Source organism: Megascapheus bottae, chromosome 14, assembly GCF_031878675.1.
Source record: "Megascapheus bottae isolate mThoBot1 chromosome 14, mThoBot2.hap1, whole genome shotgun sequence".
Classification (NCBI taxonomy): domain Eukaryota; kingdom Metazoa; phylum Chordata; class Mammalia; order Rodentia; family Geomyidae; genus Megascapheus; species Megascapheus bottae.
Genome location: NC_143522.1, coordinates 1,804,183 through 1,822,592, shown reverse-complemented (window position 1 = coordinate 1,822,592; position 18,410 = coordinate 1,804,183). Strand labels below are relative to the sequence as shown.

The 18,410-nt window shown below is 38.7% G+C and overlaps 1 protein-coding gene and 1 pseudogene across 1 annotated transcript in view; one reads left to right on the top strand and one right to left on the bottom strand.

Moving 5' to 3' along the window:
• The window catches only part of Rtn1 (reticulon 1), a 184,961-nt gene that overhangs the window by 49,458 nt on the left and 117,093 nt on the right, over positions 1 to 18,410 (top strand). The gene's annotated exons all lie outside the window — the stretch shown is intronic.
• LOC150054511 (small ribosomal subunit protein eS1 pseudogene) lies at positions 14,046 to 14,822 on the bottom strand (annotated as a pseudogene).

Below are 18,410 nucleotides of genomic sequence, written 5' to 3'. Positions count from 1 at the left end.
TTTAGGAGAATACTCAATAATGTAGAAGTCATAACAATTCCTTTAACTGTAAAAAAATGAGTATTGCCTAAGAAATGTAACTGATAAAAACTTTTATGAAAGATGGTTTGATATTAATTTTCACATTATTTGCAAGACAACTCAGGTTTATGACACCATATATGCCATTCAGGAAAAGATCTGTTTATGTGCATGGCTTATATAAACATCAGTGTTTCAGTTCTAAGTTGTCATATGTCCCTAATGTTCATTGTTGGATATAAGTCAGGGCTTGAGGGAGGAGGCAGGTGGGCTGCCATGTCAGTGGTTCAGAGGCAGATTTTTAGAGGCAGATACCCAATCAGACATAATTAAACTCTCAGATCTCTGTGCTAGCAACGCCTGCTCTTTCCTACCTTGCTTAAGCCTCAGAGCCCAACTTCTGTGTTAGAAACAACTTTGGAATTCAGGCATAGAGAAGTAAGGAAAAAAAGTTTTTGGTATCTTTTGAAGTTTACATTCTGGTGGAAATTTGGGGGTAAACACAAAAATCAAACACTATTCCAAGTGTGATAAATGTCAAAAGGAAAAAAATTGAATAAGGAAAGAGGGATGTAGCTTGGGGTTCTTTTGGGTGGGGTCCTGTAGGAAGTTTCCCTGTGGAGGTGATCCTTGAGGAGAGACCTGAGTGAAGGAAGGTAATGAGATGGGCCAATATTTTGTTCAAGAACATTCCAGGTAGTGAGAAGAAGCACAAAACCTTTACCACAAGAATGTGTTCTGAGGCATGTGTGAGGTTCACCCCAGTGAAATAATTCCTGCCTTTGTGAAGATGTTGCTTAAAATCTATGAGAGAAACAATCATTGAGCCAGTTACCATCTGTGAAATCTTGACTGCAGTACCATCTTTAATTTCAGGACGAAGCTCTAACACATACAGTAGTTTGTGGCAACATACTAGTCACCTGTTAAATTCACCTTCCTTCACGATCAGGACAATTAAAACATCTTGCATTTTTTTTGGTACCTGTAAAGAAATAAAACTTCTGAGTTTTAGAAGTAAATTAATCTGTCACCCGATTTTGTCAGAGGCTGGCTTTCTATTCCTTAGTTGCGTTTTAAAATATTTTTTTGTTGTTTTGAGACATCATTTTCTGAAAAACTTGTTTTGAGACATCATTTTCTGAAAATTTCTGTTTTTAGAGTAGCCTTTGGATTTAATTTTAAAAAATGATCTTTAAGTAGTCCTACAAAGGAATTACCATTCAGCAAATTATTTCTGATGGCCTCTACTCCTATGAATACTTACCAATGTACTTTGTGAACCCAGGATATACATGTTTCATGCTTCAGTGAACTCCTCAGGAGTCAGGAGTCACTAGAGTGGAAGAATGTTCTATAATTCTTTTTAAAATTAAATCACTTCACGGGGGGATAGTATTTCAAACATGTATTTTATATACAATTATAGAAACAAAAGCCAGCATTTACAGTCTTCGTGTCATTCAAGGTTTCAGTCAGTAACTTTACAGGGAGGAAGTTCCAGAGACAGAGGCTGATACCACTTAGTAATTCTGCCAGCATTCTAGATGCCTGCTAAGCATGAGAAGAAGACAGCACTGAACTATCTATTCCCTAAATCTTCAACTCTGGCTTTATCATGAGGAAGATATAGACAAATAGGAGTCAGGGGTCAAGTTCACCATCTGTTTGATCAGTACAACTCAAGACTGTGAAGCTTGTGAAGAACATAAGAAAGCTGAGAAACCCATGGCTAACTGCTGCCCAAGGAAATGTGATGATTAAATATAATTAGGCTACCAGGTAGCCTGATTTAATTATTATGAGATGTTAAAAGAGGGTTCTAGAACATTGATCAAGATACATTCTAATCTTTAATGCTTTGTTGAATGGTAACTCCTTTTTACAACTACCTAAGGATAATTTAAAAAATAAAGCCAAATACGTCATTTGAAAAAAAAAAAAGAAAGCGGGTACTAGGTAGTAGAGAAGGAAGCATGAGTAAAGCACGGGCTCTGTTTGTGACAATATATCTGTCAATTTGCTAATTGTAACAAATGTGGCATCAAATATAAGACAACTGCTAGATAAAACTGGTCCAGAAACAACAAGCCGGGTGCAGTGGTTCATGCCTGTAATCTTAGCTATTCAGGAGGCTGAGATCTGAGGAGCAAGGTTCGAAGCCAGCCCTGGCACAAAAGAACCTGAGACTCTTATCTCCAGTTAATCTCTAGAAAAAAGGGAAATGGGGCTTGGCTCAAGGGTAGGGTGGTAGCCTTGAGCTGAAGAGCTCAGGAACAACGTCCAGGCCTAGTTCAAGCCCCATGACCCCCCCCCCAAAAAAAAGAAAAAGAAACACAACAAATTAAAGAAAGTTTGGACAAATGGTACTGCATTAAATTGCAGAGCTGCTGTATGGCAAAGGACATAGCTAGCAAATTAAATAGAAAGCGTGCAGAGTGGGAGAAGATCTTCACTAGCCATACAACAGACAAAGACCTCATATCTAAAATATACCTACAGCTCAAAAAATTGAATCTCTCCAAAACAAATCCCCAAAGAAACAACCATCCCATTAAAAGGTGGGCTAAAGACTTAAAGAGAGACTATTCTGAAGAGGAAATAAAAATGGCCTATAGACACTGAAGAAATGCTCAACATCTCTGGCCATACAAGAAATGCAAATCAAAACCTCACTCCAGTTAGAACGGCCATTATCAACCCCTAGCGGGGTTGTGGCCAGGAGAGATACCACACTGCTGGTGGTAGTGTAAACTTCTGGCCAGGAGAGATACCACACTGCTGGTGGTAGTGTAAACTTCTTCAACCTCTCTGGAAAGCAGTGTGGCAATTCTGTGACCCAGCAATCCCACTCCTTGACATTTATTTAAATGTCCAGAAGCAAGGGCATACTAAAGCTACTAGCACAATGATGTTCATTGCAGCATTATTTACCATAGATTGCTAAGTTATGGAACCAACCCAGATGCCCCTCAGTAGATGAATGGATCAAGAAGATGTGGTACTTATATACACAATGAAATTCTATGCTGCCATCAGAAAGAATATCACCTCATTCATAAAGAAATGGAAAGACTTGAAAAAAAATCTTATTAAGTGAAGTAAGCTGGACCCAAAGGAACATAGGCTCCATGGTTTCCCTCATTTGTAATAATTAGTACACATCTAGGATTCTCCTAGCAGAGGATCATAATAGCTCAAAAGCTATGTACATGTGATCATACAGGATGAGACTAAACAGAGTGAACTGTACGATATGGAAATAAGAAGTTTGTCTTTGTGATGTTCTTAATATACTATGTGAAATTATTTCTTTTCTCTTTTTTTCCACTTATGGTTAATCTCATGTGGTTACTCTGACTTTGTTACCTGATACACTGTATATATACTTACTTTTTTATTTGAACTAGGGAAGAGAAGAGGGAAACAAGATGATTGGGAGGGAAGAGGGGGAGGAAAAGTGGGAAAAAACCATGAGAAGGAGTATCAAGGTTCAAGAAGTAATGTACCCATTACCTGACCAATGTAACTGTAACTGCTCTATACAGTATCCCAACAACAAAATACAATAAAATAAAGAAAAAAAAACTGGATGAAGCCTACGAGAACTTCGTATTCTCTTGACAACTTTTCTTAAGTCCCCCAAACTATTCTAAAGATAAAAGGCTTAAATACAAGCATATAGGTGAGGAAATCAATAAAATCTTTAATATTAAAAAGTCTTAATTCCATAAAGAATGGAATGCCAGAGCCTCAGGTTTCTGAATCGACACATCAAGAAGTGGAAACTAGTCACTCACTGTTTTATTTGCTATTTACTACTGTTTCTCTCTCAGGTCTCAGCTTAGTGCAGGACAGAGCATCATGTATCCGCACAGAAAGTACTTGAAGACAGAAATAAACAGATCACCTCAGTACTTTCACCTCTTGGCTTCTCTGAGGCAAAAGCAATGCTAATTTCCATCATATGAGAATGCTGAGAGATCTTGGCCCCCTTGAATTATACTGAGATCAAATTTTGCCACAAACATCACTTTTAATTTGATTCAGGCCATAGCAGATGTGGGTGGCCTGAATTATCAGGATAGTCGCCCTAATTCTTTACTTTGACTGTAGAGACCTGGCCTCTGAGGGAAGTAGGTCATTCATTCCCTGAGATATTAGCTCCCTTCCTGAAGGATAAATGTTTACTTAAAGGTCTGGAAAGTTTCTACATCTGAATTAAACTCTTGACTTGTAAAGGTATTCCCTCAATGGAAAACTGCTTGCAAAGAGCAGCCAGTCCCACCGCCAGCTCATAGTCAGGCAGTGAAGCTGCTTTCTCTCCTGCAGCAGGCCGTCAGCAATCACAGCTCTGATTACAGGTGTCCTTGCTCCCTCTGAGTTTAGTCAGGAGAAGAGACATCCTGTTCTACTGATTTCATTTAGATAGCCAGCTTTCTTCTGCCTGGACTGTTTATCTGAGAGCAAATTACATGTTCTATTGATCACTTTCAACGAGGGGAAATTTTGTAGCTTCTTCTTCATCTTCTTTAAAAAAAAAAGGAAGTGAAAACTGAATTCCCCATTTGATTTATCCTCTTTGTGAAACTGCTCTTTTATATAGAGCTATTTATATTTGGTCAATATTTTTATACAGGTGAAAACTGGCTCTGGCTCAGCTGGAGTGTGGCATCATTTTGATTAAAGGGGAAAAATTGTTAATACTCTTAAAATCAGTTACAATCTTTAGTTTGGTTTACAGTCAGATATATTGGGAGGGCAAAGCCTGGGAAACTTCTCCAGTGATGAAAGTTTTGGAGCAATCCAGAGGCCTCAAGGAAAATGGCAGCTGAAGAAAACCTTGAATGCAAAAATATATAAATCTTAAATGCATTACTGAATTTTAAATGCTGCTTTACAAGAGCTCACATATAGAAATTAAATATGTAAGCATGTATAAGCATAGGAGCATGCATTAATAATCAAACTGTGGGGCTATGCTTGTTGTCTAATAATCATTTTAAAATTATAAACTTAGATACAGCTGAGATTTGGGAATATGATACATTTAAATGTACCATGATTTAACATTTAGTAGCTTACAGAGAGGCCTATTTCACTCTGTAGAACAGTACCCCAGTGTTATGTAATCACAGTTTAGGAGGTTCTTGATTTTACCTAAAATTCAGTAATGGATGAGGCTGCTGCCATTGGCCAGAGACCACAGTTAAAATAATCGTCCTCTAGCCCCTTCTGAAAAGAAAATCAAAATTCTACTCATCTAAGTTTTAATCAATCCTCAAAAAAATTTTTGATGTCATTTTTACTAGTTTAGTATATGGAACCAAAGAGAAAAAACAGTTCATCTTATGTAGATTTAATTCAGCATGAGAAAAGTTGTCAGCTGTTTCCAAAACTTCACTCATCCAAACTGTGTCCAGGTTTCAGTCCCCAAACCACATTCCTTAGAATGCAAGTGAATTATGAGACTTTCCCTTGCTCAAATACACTGTGAAGTGCTGTAACAGGATGGGCTAGTGTGTTAATATGTTTGAGGAGTTTGCATACTTCTGTTGTGACCCAAATATATATATTTCCCATGAATGGCTGGTTTTTATGGGATGGTATGTGAAGAACTGAAAATTGTAGAATTTTCTCTACTATCAATGTAGAAGACTTTATGTGATTGCAACCTACTCTAACACACTGCATCTCTTCAGGCATATAGGTGTCATAAATTTGCAAGCATTCACATCCCTTCTTCCTTTCCATCTTTTGTGCTTTATACAACTAAGAATAGTCTCAGTACTGTTGCTTTAGCTAATTATCCTTTAAAATGATTTTGAATCCTGTAAACTCCTTTAGACTCAGCTTTAAATTATTTCTAGTGGTCTAAATTTGTGCCTGCTTGAATCTCCATAATTTATCTTTTTCCTGGAAGAACTTCCTGTCACAAGTCTTTCATTGCTTTTTTGATACTAACAAAATCTCCTAACTGTATTTGAAAAAAGCCTCCATTGCTGTGTGGTATTTTGAAATTTTACCTTCTTTTAGTTCTTAAGGCAGTGGTTCCATTGTCTTCTACCTTTTACAATTTTGTTTTCTAGTACCAGTTCAAGGCTTGAATTCATGATCTTGCACTGTTGTTTGTTTTATGCTTAAATCTGGTGTTATATCACTTAAACCACAACTCCACTTCTGGCTTTTGACTGGGTAATTGAAGATATGAGTCTCTTACCTTCATTTGTCTGCCTTATTTGGCTTCAAGCCACGGATCCTCAGATCTCAGCCTTCTGAGTAGCTACGGTTACAGAGGTGAGCCACACCTGAAACATGGTTTCATGTTTAATAATTTCTAACAAGAAGGTGATTGTAATTCTTATCTTAGCTCTTCCACTGTATAAAAATGTTTTCCTTCTGTTCTGTATTTCCTCCTTACCTTTAGTTCTCAGTAATTTGACTATTGTACAGTTAGATTTTATTTTGGTTACCTGCTTGATATTCCTTTGGATTCTCAAATCTCTGAATTGTTCTTATTAATTTTGGAAAGTTCTCAGCCATGACCTCAAGTATTTTTCTGCCATGTTCTCAGTCTCTCTTCTTTGGAGGTTATAATTGCATGTTTTGTCAACTTTTTGATGTTGTCACATAGATCTTAAATGCCCTGCTTTGTATAGGCATTTCAAATATCTACTCACTTATCTACAAGTGCTTCTTTCTTCAGTTGTATCTAGTAAGCTGATGAGCTTGACAAAGTTGTTTTTTAAATTTGTTTCTAAACATTTCAAAAGTTCTCTGTTCATTTTTATATTCTTTTCCACCAGGTCCTTTATTAAATTAATTTTCTTCAAATTCCGTACAATAATTTTGTTGTTTGTGTTGACATTGGGTCAGTTGATTGCTCGGTTTATTTTTCTAATTACTTAAAAACAAAGAAGACATGAGTAGAATTTATGCCCAGAAATGAGCATCCTCCATCCTTTGTGAACTCTTAGGATAACAAATCAATCTAGTTAGTGGTCAAATTAGTCATGGATTTTGTTGCTTCTAAGTTGCCACCATTGCCTTATAGCATCACGTTCTTCGCAGGGAGAATTCCTGTTACCTCTGCTTACTGTCATCTAGAGTCAACAGGCTTTCTGGTTTCCCTGCCTTATGCTCAACTTCTGGCAGGCCACAGAGGGAATCTCTTCTCTCATTCACCAAATGCTTTAGATTTTGAAGTAAGCCAGGGTAGAAGTTTATTGGAAATCCCCAAAGATGTGAGACACCATAGACTGTTCACGTAACTAAATGCTAACTAAATAAGAACTAGAACATATACCATGCCAAGAAGCGAGGGTATTTTCCTGTTAGTAATAGGGCCACTGAAAGTTTTAAGTAATACATTAAGAAGAAACAAAGAACTAGAACATATACCATGCCAAGAAGCGAGGGTATTTTCCTACTAGTAATAGGGCCACTGAAAGTTTTAAGTAACTCATTAAAAAGAAACAAATGAAAAATGTTATATTGATACATAGAATTGCTTATAACTGCATAACACAGTAGTAGATTAGATTATATATCATGAAACCCTGTCTCATGCTTTTTATCTGTCTCAGTACCTTCCACTTGATACATATTTGGTGATTAATAGATCACTTTTGGACATAGTTTATTTTAATGATTACATTTACTACAAATTTCAATTTTGGTCTTTATTTCAAAGACATATTTTATTCCTGAAGAGAGTTCCCTCTGGGCCTTAGGAATGAGAATAAGTTTATTTTAGTGAGATGAATCAGCAGCCATCACATTTATGTATACATTTAAATGCATTGCATTTCAACATGCTAGCCCACATCTCTATAGGCTGCAAAAGTAACAAATATGAATGGCAAGGTTTAACCCTTTTTTAGTAAACATTTGAATAAGATTGTTTTTAAAACTTTAAAAGTGAATTCAGCTTTCTAGGCCCTGGAAATGTGTTTATAAAAGCTATCCTGAACACTAGCAGATAATACAGATAGGTTTTTTTCTCATAGAAAAAGTTTAAAATTACTGGGTGTGGTGGCTACTCAGGAGGCTGAGATCTGAGGACTGTAGTTCAAAACCAGCCCAGGCACTAAAGAACGTGAGACTCTTATTTCCAATTAATCACTAGAAAACCGGAAGTGGAGCTATGGCAGTAGCCTTGAGCTGATGAGCTCAGGGACAGGGCCCAGGCCTAGAGTTCAAGCCCCATGACCCATTAAGAAAAAAAAAAGGAAGAAAAGAAAAAACTTTAAAATTGTGGCTAGCATTGCCAATTTTCCACTACTTTTAACCTTAATCTAGTTGGCTTAAGAAACCAAAGCACCCTTAAAGAGTAATTGCATAATTGATTACATTTGTTTTGCTATCCTTTTATATATGTATATATATATATACACACACACACACACACACACACACACACACACACACACACACACCTTCAAGGTTATCAAGTGAAACCAACTTGGGTTAATTCCAGTTTGTCCTATCAAAGATTAAAATTAGTCACAGAATATTGAAATTAGCCAGAGTTTGAACTTTAGCTGGTATGCACACAAATATACACACAATATGGAACTATTTTCCTGTAGAACTCAGCAGATGGTACTGAAATTCTGCTAAATTGGGCTGGATATTAAATGTGGTTAAAATAACAAATGGAAATGATTTGGTAGATGATAGGAGATAGATTATGGCCTTGATTTGGAACAATCTGTTAAGGTCAGGGAACAGAAACTTCTAGATTTCTTCAATATCCACTTTTTTTTTCAATATTCACTTTTGTCTTCTCCTATAGCAGAAGACTTTTAGGAAAGATATTTGGCTGCATAGACAAGCATATCATAGCTTCAGCCTGTCATCCTCTGGTCAATAGAATAGGACTATGAGTGATGTGTACTATTTCTTAATTGTAGTCTTTTAAAAGAAAAGGGTAAGTCCTTTTCTTTCTTTATCCCTCCAATAAGAAACACTTGGTGTACTTTCAACTATACAAATGACAAGCCATTCTAAGACAAAATCAAAAGATGACCCTCTTTGCAGAACTGAGCCAATAAGGAGTACTGTTGGTTCTGGTTTGAATTTCTAATGATGCCTAAGCAGTGGTTATTGTGTTATTTTTATAAGGAATGTAAGTTTTACCAATTGAATAAGTTCACTTTTCTCCTTGGTTTATAATAAGCTGGCATATTGGTGCTAGAAGTTTAGTCATTGTTGTTTTTGCACCCAGTTCAGAAAGGCCTTCTTTCTTCTCTCCCTATCTTCCTCCTTCTCTCTCTCTCTGTCTCTCTCTGTCTCTGTGTCTCTGTCTGCCTCTCTTTCTCTCTCTCTGTCTCTGTCTCTCTTTTTCAGATTGAGACAGTAACTGAATTTTTATAAATTCTCTGATAAAAGGCCCTGGGCATAGGAATCAAAGTACATATAATTGAAAGGACTTCCCTCTAACATACATGCACACACTATGCACAGTAATTAGTCTTTTATTAGATGGCTAGGATTATGAATTGGGTACTTTTTGTTGTCCTTATTGCTCTTTCTTGGATTTGTCCTTGGGATGGAACCTGGTGCTTCTTTAGTTAAGAAATTCCTAGTTGCATTTTGCCTTTAGTTCTGTCTTTGATCCCAAGGACAGCTGAGAGTTAAAGGTGGATGTCATGGCTTAAATATCCTGAGCCTTCTGTCTGAGCTAGGTATGGAATAGGATAAAGTTTCTATAGAAAATGATTTTGTCCAGAGCAAAGTAGTTTCAAATGTGCTCACTATCTACATTAGGAAGGCAGTGGTATAAATGCCAAGTCCTTGTTTCTGTGTAAAATTACTATAATGTCTGTTCTTCACATTTTTCCTGCCATAGGGTGGTTGTTATGGTTTGATGTTGGGACCAGAGTAAATTAATTGTTCACAAAAATATTTTTAGAGCCTTAAAAAATATGAGACTAAGTTTGGCATGTGATTTCAGGAACGTTTTTATTGTTTATTACCTTGAAGTTGGCACACAGAATAACACAGATCATTTCAATCCAGCGTGACACACGATGAAAAAGAAGCTATTGTGTTCATTTTGGGGGAGGCGTACAAAAGAAAATCATTCTTTAACAATACTTTCCATTGATAGAAAAATATTTACTGAAACTCCCAGGAAATCTGGAAGGGATTATTAATTCTTGCTTCCTTTAAGGTTTTTGAGGTCATTGTAGTTTCTATTAAGTGCAACTGTGTTAACCATATACATTGACTATAAGTTGGCATTTCTGATGAAGTTTAGTTGACACTAAATGTAAAGAAAGCATGAAGAGGATGAGGAGGCAGGGGTGGGGAGGGGATTCTGATCCTCAGAACTGAGTCAATCAAGAGTACTGTTGGTTCTGGTTACAATTTCTGATGATGCCTAAGTGGTGATTATTTTGTTATTTGTACAAGCAGCTTAAACTTTCCCAATTGAATATGCTGATTTTTCTCCACAGTTTATAAGTGGACAAAATCCTAAGAGGATTCCATGTTATTTCTTAATTTAGACAGAAGTGAACTATTGAGTTTGAAGGCCTTGCAAAACTTTCCCTACACCTCCAGTGTCTCACCGAAGGAAGAAAAATCACCTGTACTAACCATAAAACCAACGAGGTGGACAGAAAGTATGGAGGACAGGATGAGATAGTAATGACCCACAACAAATTATCCCCAGCACAGTCAGTGATAGAGCTGACTAGAGGACAAAGGACAGAGTTAACGTCTACAAGGAAGACAAGCTCTCAAAAATAGCCAAAGTCATAATGACAAACAATATCCCTTGAATTTAAGCAAAGATCCATCTGGTTGTAAAATTTCTCTTCTTGCCATGGACTTCTGCTTGAGATAGTATTCCAACTGGGTCAGTTTAATCAGGTTTAATAACAACTAACCAGAAGCTGGCCTTGTTTTCTATTCCATGCTGTGTGGGGTCCTCACTGGGGCAGAAACTTCTGAGAGCTACTGGTCGTCAATGATAAGCAGTGAGGCAGAGAACTACCTCTCACAAAAGCGGGCTGTTTTTCTATGATTGTTGGAGTGTCAGCCAGTAAAACTTATACAAAGATATATTCCTTCCTTTTAGACAATGCAGAATCTTCTCCTGGGAGTCAGAGATGTGTAACACCATTTTGTCCATTATGGATGAATGAAAAAGTGAAAGTCATGTTTTGGAAAGAACAAGAATGTGGAGATGGACAGGCTTAGTGCATTGAGCCTCTCAGATAATGTAATTGCAGCTACATTGCTGGAATGTGAATCAATTTATTCTCCATTTTTCTGTGTCAGTTGCTGTATCTGTGTGCTTGTAATAACAATTGTTGTGGCATAGATGAAGGATAATGGAGACTAAATAACAAAATATTAAAAATGTCTTCAAATAAAAATATTTGCTACTTGATATGTAAACCAGATTAATTTTGAGAGAAATGTTAATTTGCTTAAATAAGTTTCCAAACAGATGGGAAAGAAAGAAATGTATTTAGGTAGAAACAAAATACCAGATGACAAAATTTATCTTGGCATTCGGATCTGAAGAGTTTCACTTTTGTTATAATTTTTTGTTGTTGTTAGCAGTGAGCTTATATCATTAGGCACTAAAATTAACTCACAATGCAAAATGAGACTTTTCAAGAAGAAAAGAATGTAATCCATGTTGCAGGAGGAATTCTAATGAAACAGCTTCTACATTTGCGGGTATCATGGAATGGGTTAAGATAAGTGATTAGAAAACATGTGATTTTGTGAAGGGAAAAGGTATCCACAGAAAGGGCTGTTAAGGCAAAAGCAGTGTCCCGGATGCCCTTGGGGAAGAGTGGCCTTCCTGTTGTTATCTTGGTGGCTCCTCCTCCTCCTCCTCTCCTCCTCTTCTCCTTCTCCTTCTCCTCCCTCTCCTTCTCCTTCTCCTCCTTCTTCTCCTCCTCCTCCTTCTTCTTCTCCTCCTCCTCTTCCTCCTCCTCTTCTCCTTCTCCTTCCCCTTCTCCTCCTCCTCCTTCTCCTTCTTCTCCTCCTTCTCCTTCTTCTCCTTCTCCTTCTCTTTCTCCTTCTTCTCCTTCTCCTTCTTCTAGAGGAAGGTTTGGGATCCCTGAATCTCTGATGTTCAAGTCTGAAGGCTGCTTCCTCACTGCTCTCAGGAAGAAGTCTAACAGAATTTTGTACTTCATCTCCATTGAAAATTAGAAGGCCTGTCAAGGAGGAATCAACTCCTACCTCACAGCTTTGGCCATTTCACCTTTTCATCCTCTCTCCTCCTTTTGCACATTTCCAGCCATTGCATTCTCCACACCTTCCATAGTTCAGGTGATCTGTTTTCCTCACACACCAAGCCTGTCCGGAATGCTACCTAGATCCGAGTCTAATCACTCCCCTGGTGTATGGCTCATTCAGGACAGCTTTATATATGTCTCACTTCATAACTCCGGTGCATCAGTTTTTCCTCTGTCTTTTAAAATATATGGTGGATAATTTGTGATTGACAAACTAGAACCTCATAGATGGAGGGACCTATGAAGGAAGGTGGTATAACATAGAGTTCAGAAGTGTCAGCTGGCAACATCTCAGTCCCTGCCTGTGGACAACTTCCTTCACCTCTGCCATGAGGTGGGGGGAGGAGGGAGGGAGGGAAGGAGGGAGGGAGAGAGAGAGAGAGCACGAGAGAGCGCGCGCACAGCTATAAATCAAGGCCAAACCAGAAAAACAAAACATTATAGCCTGTTAGAAAAATCATTATCGAGTGCTGTGCTCTATCCACTTGGGCTCTTTGTTGGTTTTTAATAATTAATTTAAATAAGAGACTTAGAAGAAAAGGCTGACATAACTTCTTTCCATCCCAGCAACTGTGTGCAATGATGCATTATTGAGGCTTTAACAGGTTTCTAACTCTGCCAACCCAGGAGAAAAGTTTACTGTGTAGATTGATAGAAAGTTATTTAACCTCTCAACTTCAGAATCATACTCCCAGCTGCATTACTTTTTTTCTGTAAAAACTAGGGGATTAAGAGCTGGAGATGTGACTCAGTTGGTATAGAATGCTAGCCAATGAGCAAAATCAGCCTCAGGGACCAAGTCAGAATCTCAGTCTTGGACCTAGGAAAAAAGAAAAGAAAAGAAAAATTAGAGGATTAAAATGCAAATCTATTTCCTACTTTGTAGATAGGGATTTTTGTTGAGTGGTGTTCCTGATAGTAGTCTTCCAATAACAATGCCTTCATGATGCCCTCTCTCTCCCTCCCTTTTTTAATTGTTAATCTATTTTTTCAGGTACATTTATTTTATTTTATCAGGTGCATTATTTGGTTTGGACTTTGGTATTAGACCACCATAAGTGGGTAGATTATAAACAGTAGAAACTTATTTGACACAGATTCAGTGGCTATGCAGCCCAAAAGCAAGGTAGATCCAATGTCTTGTCCTATGACCTAGCCCGTACAGCCCACAACCTAGCAACAGCCCACTTTGCTGTGTCCTCAGATGGCAGGCAGGACTGGCTCTCTCTGTGAGCTCTCTTTTTATAATGACACTGATGTCATTCATGAAGCCTCTGTGCTCATGATCTATTCACCTCCCAAAGCCCCCATCCCATAATACCATTTAATGCCTTTGGGGTGAAGGTTTCCTTATGAATATCAAAAAATGCAGAGCATAGAGTCCTATGTTCACTAAATGCTTAACTTTTATTCCAGGAGGATTTAGAAATTTACCTGTTAATATATTTTATTGTCATGGGCTGGCAGAATGGCTAAAGTGTTAGAATGTTTGCTTAGCAAGTGCTAGGCTCCAAATTTAATCTCCAGTATTATAAAAAATGATAATCTAATAACCTTAATAATTTTATAATTTTAGCCAAGCCATGTGACTGATGGACTTAGAGTACAAAAAAAGTAAATTATAAACTATCGTGACCTTTAAAGTTCTTGTGCTTCTGAACACCTCAAGTCAGAATTATAGAAGCATAGTAAGGATAGTATGGAATTTTTTTTCACAAATAGGCCTTTTATTTGTCACTATTAAAACTCTGAATTTTAAGCAGATTCTTGGACTGGTGGTTCATATCCATCAGCTCGCTCAACTTTAGCACCAGTCTCGTCCCCAGTAGCTTTTCCAGAACTACCACCTTCACCACGAAGCTGCATGAGTTTTCCCAATTCAAACTTGGGCTTCTTCAGTATTTTTACTTTCCTAACAAAGACATCATGAAGTGGATAAATAGACTGGCAAGCCTTTTCTATGTCTTCCCCGATGCTGTCTGGAATCAAGTTATTAACTACTCCTTTCAAGTCATTGGTCTGCTCTCCTTGGGTCATGATTTCCACCATCTTCTTCCCGATTTGGCGGATCTGCTGATGCTGAGCATACGAGGTCTTGCGGATCTGATTATTGAGTTTTTTTTTTTTTTTGTAAAAACCAACACAGAACAGACGAAGCAAATAACCATCTGTAGTCTTAATATCATGGTCTGCCACTTTTTGACCATGCAGCACATTTCATCTCGGGTGAGATTCATGCCATGGAAGTTGGTCGGCAGTTCTTGCCCTGAATGTCCTCAATAATCAGCTTGAATTTTCTAAATGCAACGTCATCATTCTGCAGATCAGCAAGGCTTATTTCAAACACCTGACCCTTGAGGCCATCAGATGCGATGGAGTCCTCGTGACTAGTGTTTTCCCAATATTTCTTATACTGAACATGGTCCGGGCTTTCACATCATACCAATCTTTCTTAAAAAATGGGTCAACCACTTTCTTCTTGGCTCCTTTTTTGCTGCCTTTCATAAAGCACTTGTTCTTGCCAACTGCCATGGTCAGAGAGCCAAAAGGGCATAAGTCTAGTATGGAATATTTTATAACGCTAAAATGTCAAGTGCTATGAATCATGTCAGGACAGGAAGCTATAGTTTGAAATATAGTATGTATTTTAAACAAGAAGTATAGAAAACAAAGACTCAAAATTATTCTATCAATTTGAACCAAGTAAACATCATCGTTGTACATCAAAATAGGAACAGAACAGTGGTAGGAATCTAAAAAGTTGATGACTGACCCTTAGAAATGTTAACTTCTTTAAAGATATAAAGGTGTACAACAAAATTATTAAAATGAAAGGGAAATGGTCCAGGAGGTGCACATTGGTTCTTTTTTCCCCAGTGAACAGTGGAAGGAAGGTGGCCAAATGATAAACTGACCTGGTTTAGATAATTCATCACAGTTTCCATGTTGGAAACTTAATCCCCAAATTCATATGTTGATGGTCTTTGGGGCCAGGACCTTTGGGAAATAATAGCAGTCACTGAGGATTGGGCATCTGTGATGATAGTAGTGGTTCTATGAGAAAAGAAGACAGATGAGAAGCTGTTCCCTGTCTTTTGAGCCATACCTCTACCGTGCTACGATGCGGAAACTTCACCAGAGACACTTCAGTCTTGGGCTTCGATCCTCCACAGCTACAGGAAATCAATTTCTTTTTTTGTTACATCACCATGACTTAATGATCTCCTCCTCTTCTTCCTCCTCCTCCTCCTCCTCTTCCTCCTCCTCCTCCTCCTTTTTCCTCCTCCTCTTCCTCTTCCTCTTCCTCCTCCTCCTCTTCCTCCTCTTCCTCCTCCTCCTCTTCCTCCTCCTCCTCCTCTTCCTCCTCCTCCTCCTCTTCCTCCTCCTCCTCCTCCTCCTCCTCCTCCTCCTCCTCCTCCTCTTCTTCTTCTTCTTCTTCTTCTTCTTCTTCTTCTTCTTCTTCTTCTTCTTCTTCTTCCTTCTCCTTCTCCTTCTCCTTCCTCTTCTTCATTTTTATCATACTTACTGTTTCCTCCCCCTGGTTTCCCATGCCAGCCTTGACCTTGCCTGCTGGACTCAAAACCGTGATCTTTCTTTAGCCTCCCAAATGCTGGGATCCCAGGCATATACCACCATATCTGGCTGTAGTATTCTTTTTATAGTGACACAAAATAGGAATCATAGACTCTGGCATCAGGGAAACCAAGGTTTGGGATACAGCATTCCAATTCTGTCCTGGTGATCTGGTCTAGGTCATATTATCTGCACAATGAGTGTCAGATACCAATTCCATTGGTAAGGTCACTAAGTGAGATGGTGGGGAAAAGTCTCCTTACTATTGGAGTGCCATCAGTATATGTTACTGTGTACTAAGAAGTGTCTTCCACACAGGTAACACATGCTGGAACAGTATCTAGTCACGATACTGTAGGGAGCAGAATAGAAAATAGGGAATCAGAATAGAAAAGGCTTTTGTTCTAAGTCCTAGACAGGGACTCCCTCCTGTAACAGTGCATCTATCACAGTTATAAAAAGAAGGTACAGTGGATAAACAGTGCTCTTACAGCACTTCCTATGTGTACCTTTGTGATCCAACTTCTGCCCAAATGAGCAGGGCTTTTAATTATGAGAAGCAATAAGAACAAACACACAGGATCGAAGTTGTCCTTAAACAGAAAAACAAATGATCCTGGGTTAAGTGTGGGGCTCTGACATCTACTGTAGATATGGACTCTGTTTCTGGAGTTTCTTCATTTAGGTAAACTGTGTTCTCTCCGTGTGTTCTCTCAAGTCTCATAACACAGCTTTCATTTCCTCCTGGATGGGTGGCACCCATTAGGTCATTCCCCCATTCTGTTGAATATTTTTCTTCCCTCTAACTTCCTTTCTGTTTGGTAATAATCGCATATAAGCCCAAGGTGATGTTAAGGTTTTTCTCACATTGGCTATTGTATTGTATCTGACTCCTTTGCATTTATTTGCTGTTGTGGCTGTCTGTACTCTAAGAATGTTAAGTTTTAGTAAAAAATTTGCGTCTCAGCCCAGCCCTCTTTGTGATATCTGGTGCAAATCACCTTGTCTCCCGAGTGTCTACCGTTCTAGCCTTCCTACACCAGGGAGGTCCTTAAGCCCAAGCCCCATGCCTTTCATCATCTTTTATCCTCAGAGCTCATGCAGTGCCTGGCACAGAGCAGTGAATGGAGGATAAAAGCCAGAATATGCAGGGAATACCAATTACTGCAGAGCTATCTCTAAATGCTTCTTTCAAGTCCTGGGAGAACATAGTGTAGGAAGTGAAACTCGATGAGTGTGCTATTGACTATTGACGTAATCCTTGCTAAATCATTTAATATCTCTGCTTTAATGTTCTCCTCAGAGACTGCAGGGAGGTGGTAAGGAAAGGAAAGAAAGCACTGAGGTTAGTCATGTTTAGTCATTAAAGAACTTAGCATCATGTAGACAATTTAAATGTGCCTGCACAGAGCTGGACCAGGTTCACTAAAAGAGGTCAGGAAAATGCTCATCATCATTGAGCAGCCAGGGAAGAATGTTCCAGAACATTATTAAAAGTGCCTTATGAGTATAATTTATCAGGATATGATTTTTCCTTCTGTTTTAGGCATCATTTTCTGTTTCCTACTGTGTATGTTAAAAATGTTGGGAAACTTTACCTCCTTTGCTAAGCCCAGGGGACCCCAGCCTATATGTGAAACAGGTTTGTTCCTTGGGATTCCTCTTTCCTTCTCAGCAGCAGCTCCTCAGCCCCACCTTGCGACACTTCACTGAGAGCTTCCAGTGGGCAACCAGTGGTATGTTTCTCAGATACTCCAAACTCAAGTGGAGTTTATTTTATGTCTTCCAAACCTCCTCTTCCTGCCCTTCCTAGAAGAGGTGGTTATGTACATGGTGATGCCAGGAACATGTGAATCATCCAGTGTCTTTTCACTCTCCACTTCCATGCCCATTGGTTAGCAAATCTCAGCCATTCTCTTCCTCTAGCAACTTCTTTATCCACTTCTCCCATCCTCATTCCTACCTTACTTCTGGTCCTCATTCCTGTCACCCTGGTCCACTGCTGTGTCCTTCACTGATCTGCGACTTTTGACATTGACTTTTGACATCCACTTCCAGGGTGGCTTTTCTGAAATCAGGTCAGATCTCCATTGCTGTGGCATAATGTTTACAGACCTCCGGTGGCTTATGAAGCCCTCTCTGCCATGATTCTCTGCCATGATTGATCCCATCTGTTGAGCTCTGTTCCTACACATCTGGGCTCTCTTCTCTACCTCCTGGGCTTCACACCCATGACTACTTCATACCTCACTCATGAAGGCAAAAAGGCTACATACTTCACTCTTCAGGCCTTTGCCCCCAGGGCTTCCACACTCTACTGCCCTCATCCCTGATATGTATGGTGTGTGAAAAAGTCTTTTCTGTCAAAGTGTGTTGCTTAAAAGCTCCTTCCTTGGCCTCACAATGAAAGAAGAACGCTTTGGGATAAGGAAGGAGTTTTGAAATGTAATGTTTCATCTTAACTGGTTTTTCCAAGATGGAATTAAGACATACCTCGGAAGACAAACCTCAGATTGTTCAGGAAATAGCAGAGGGTACCTGTATATC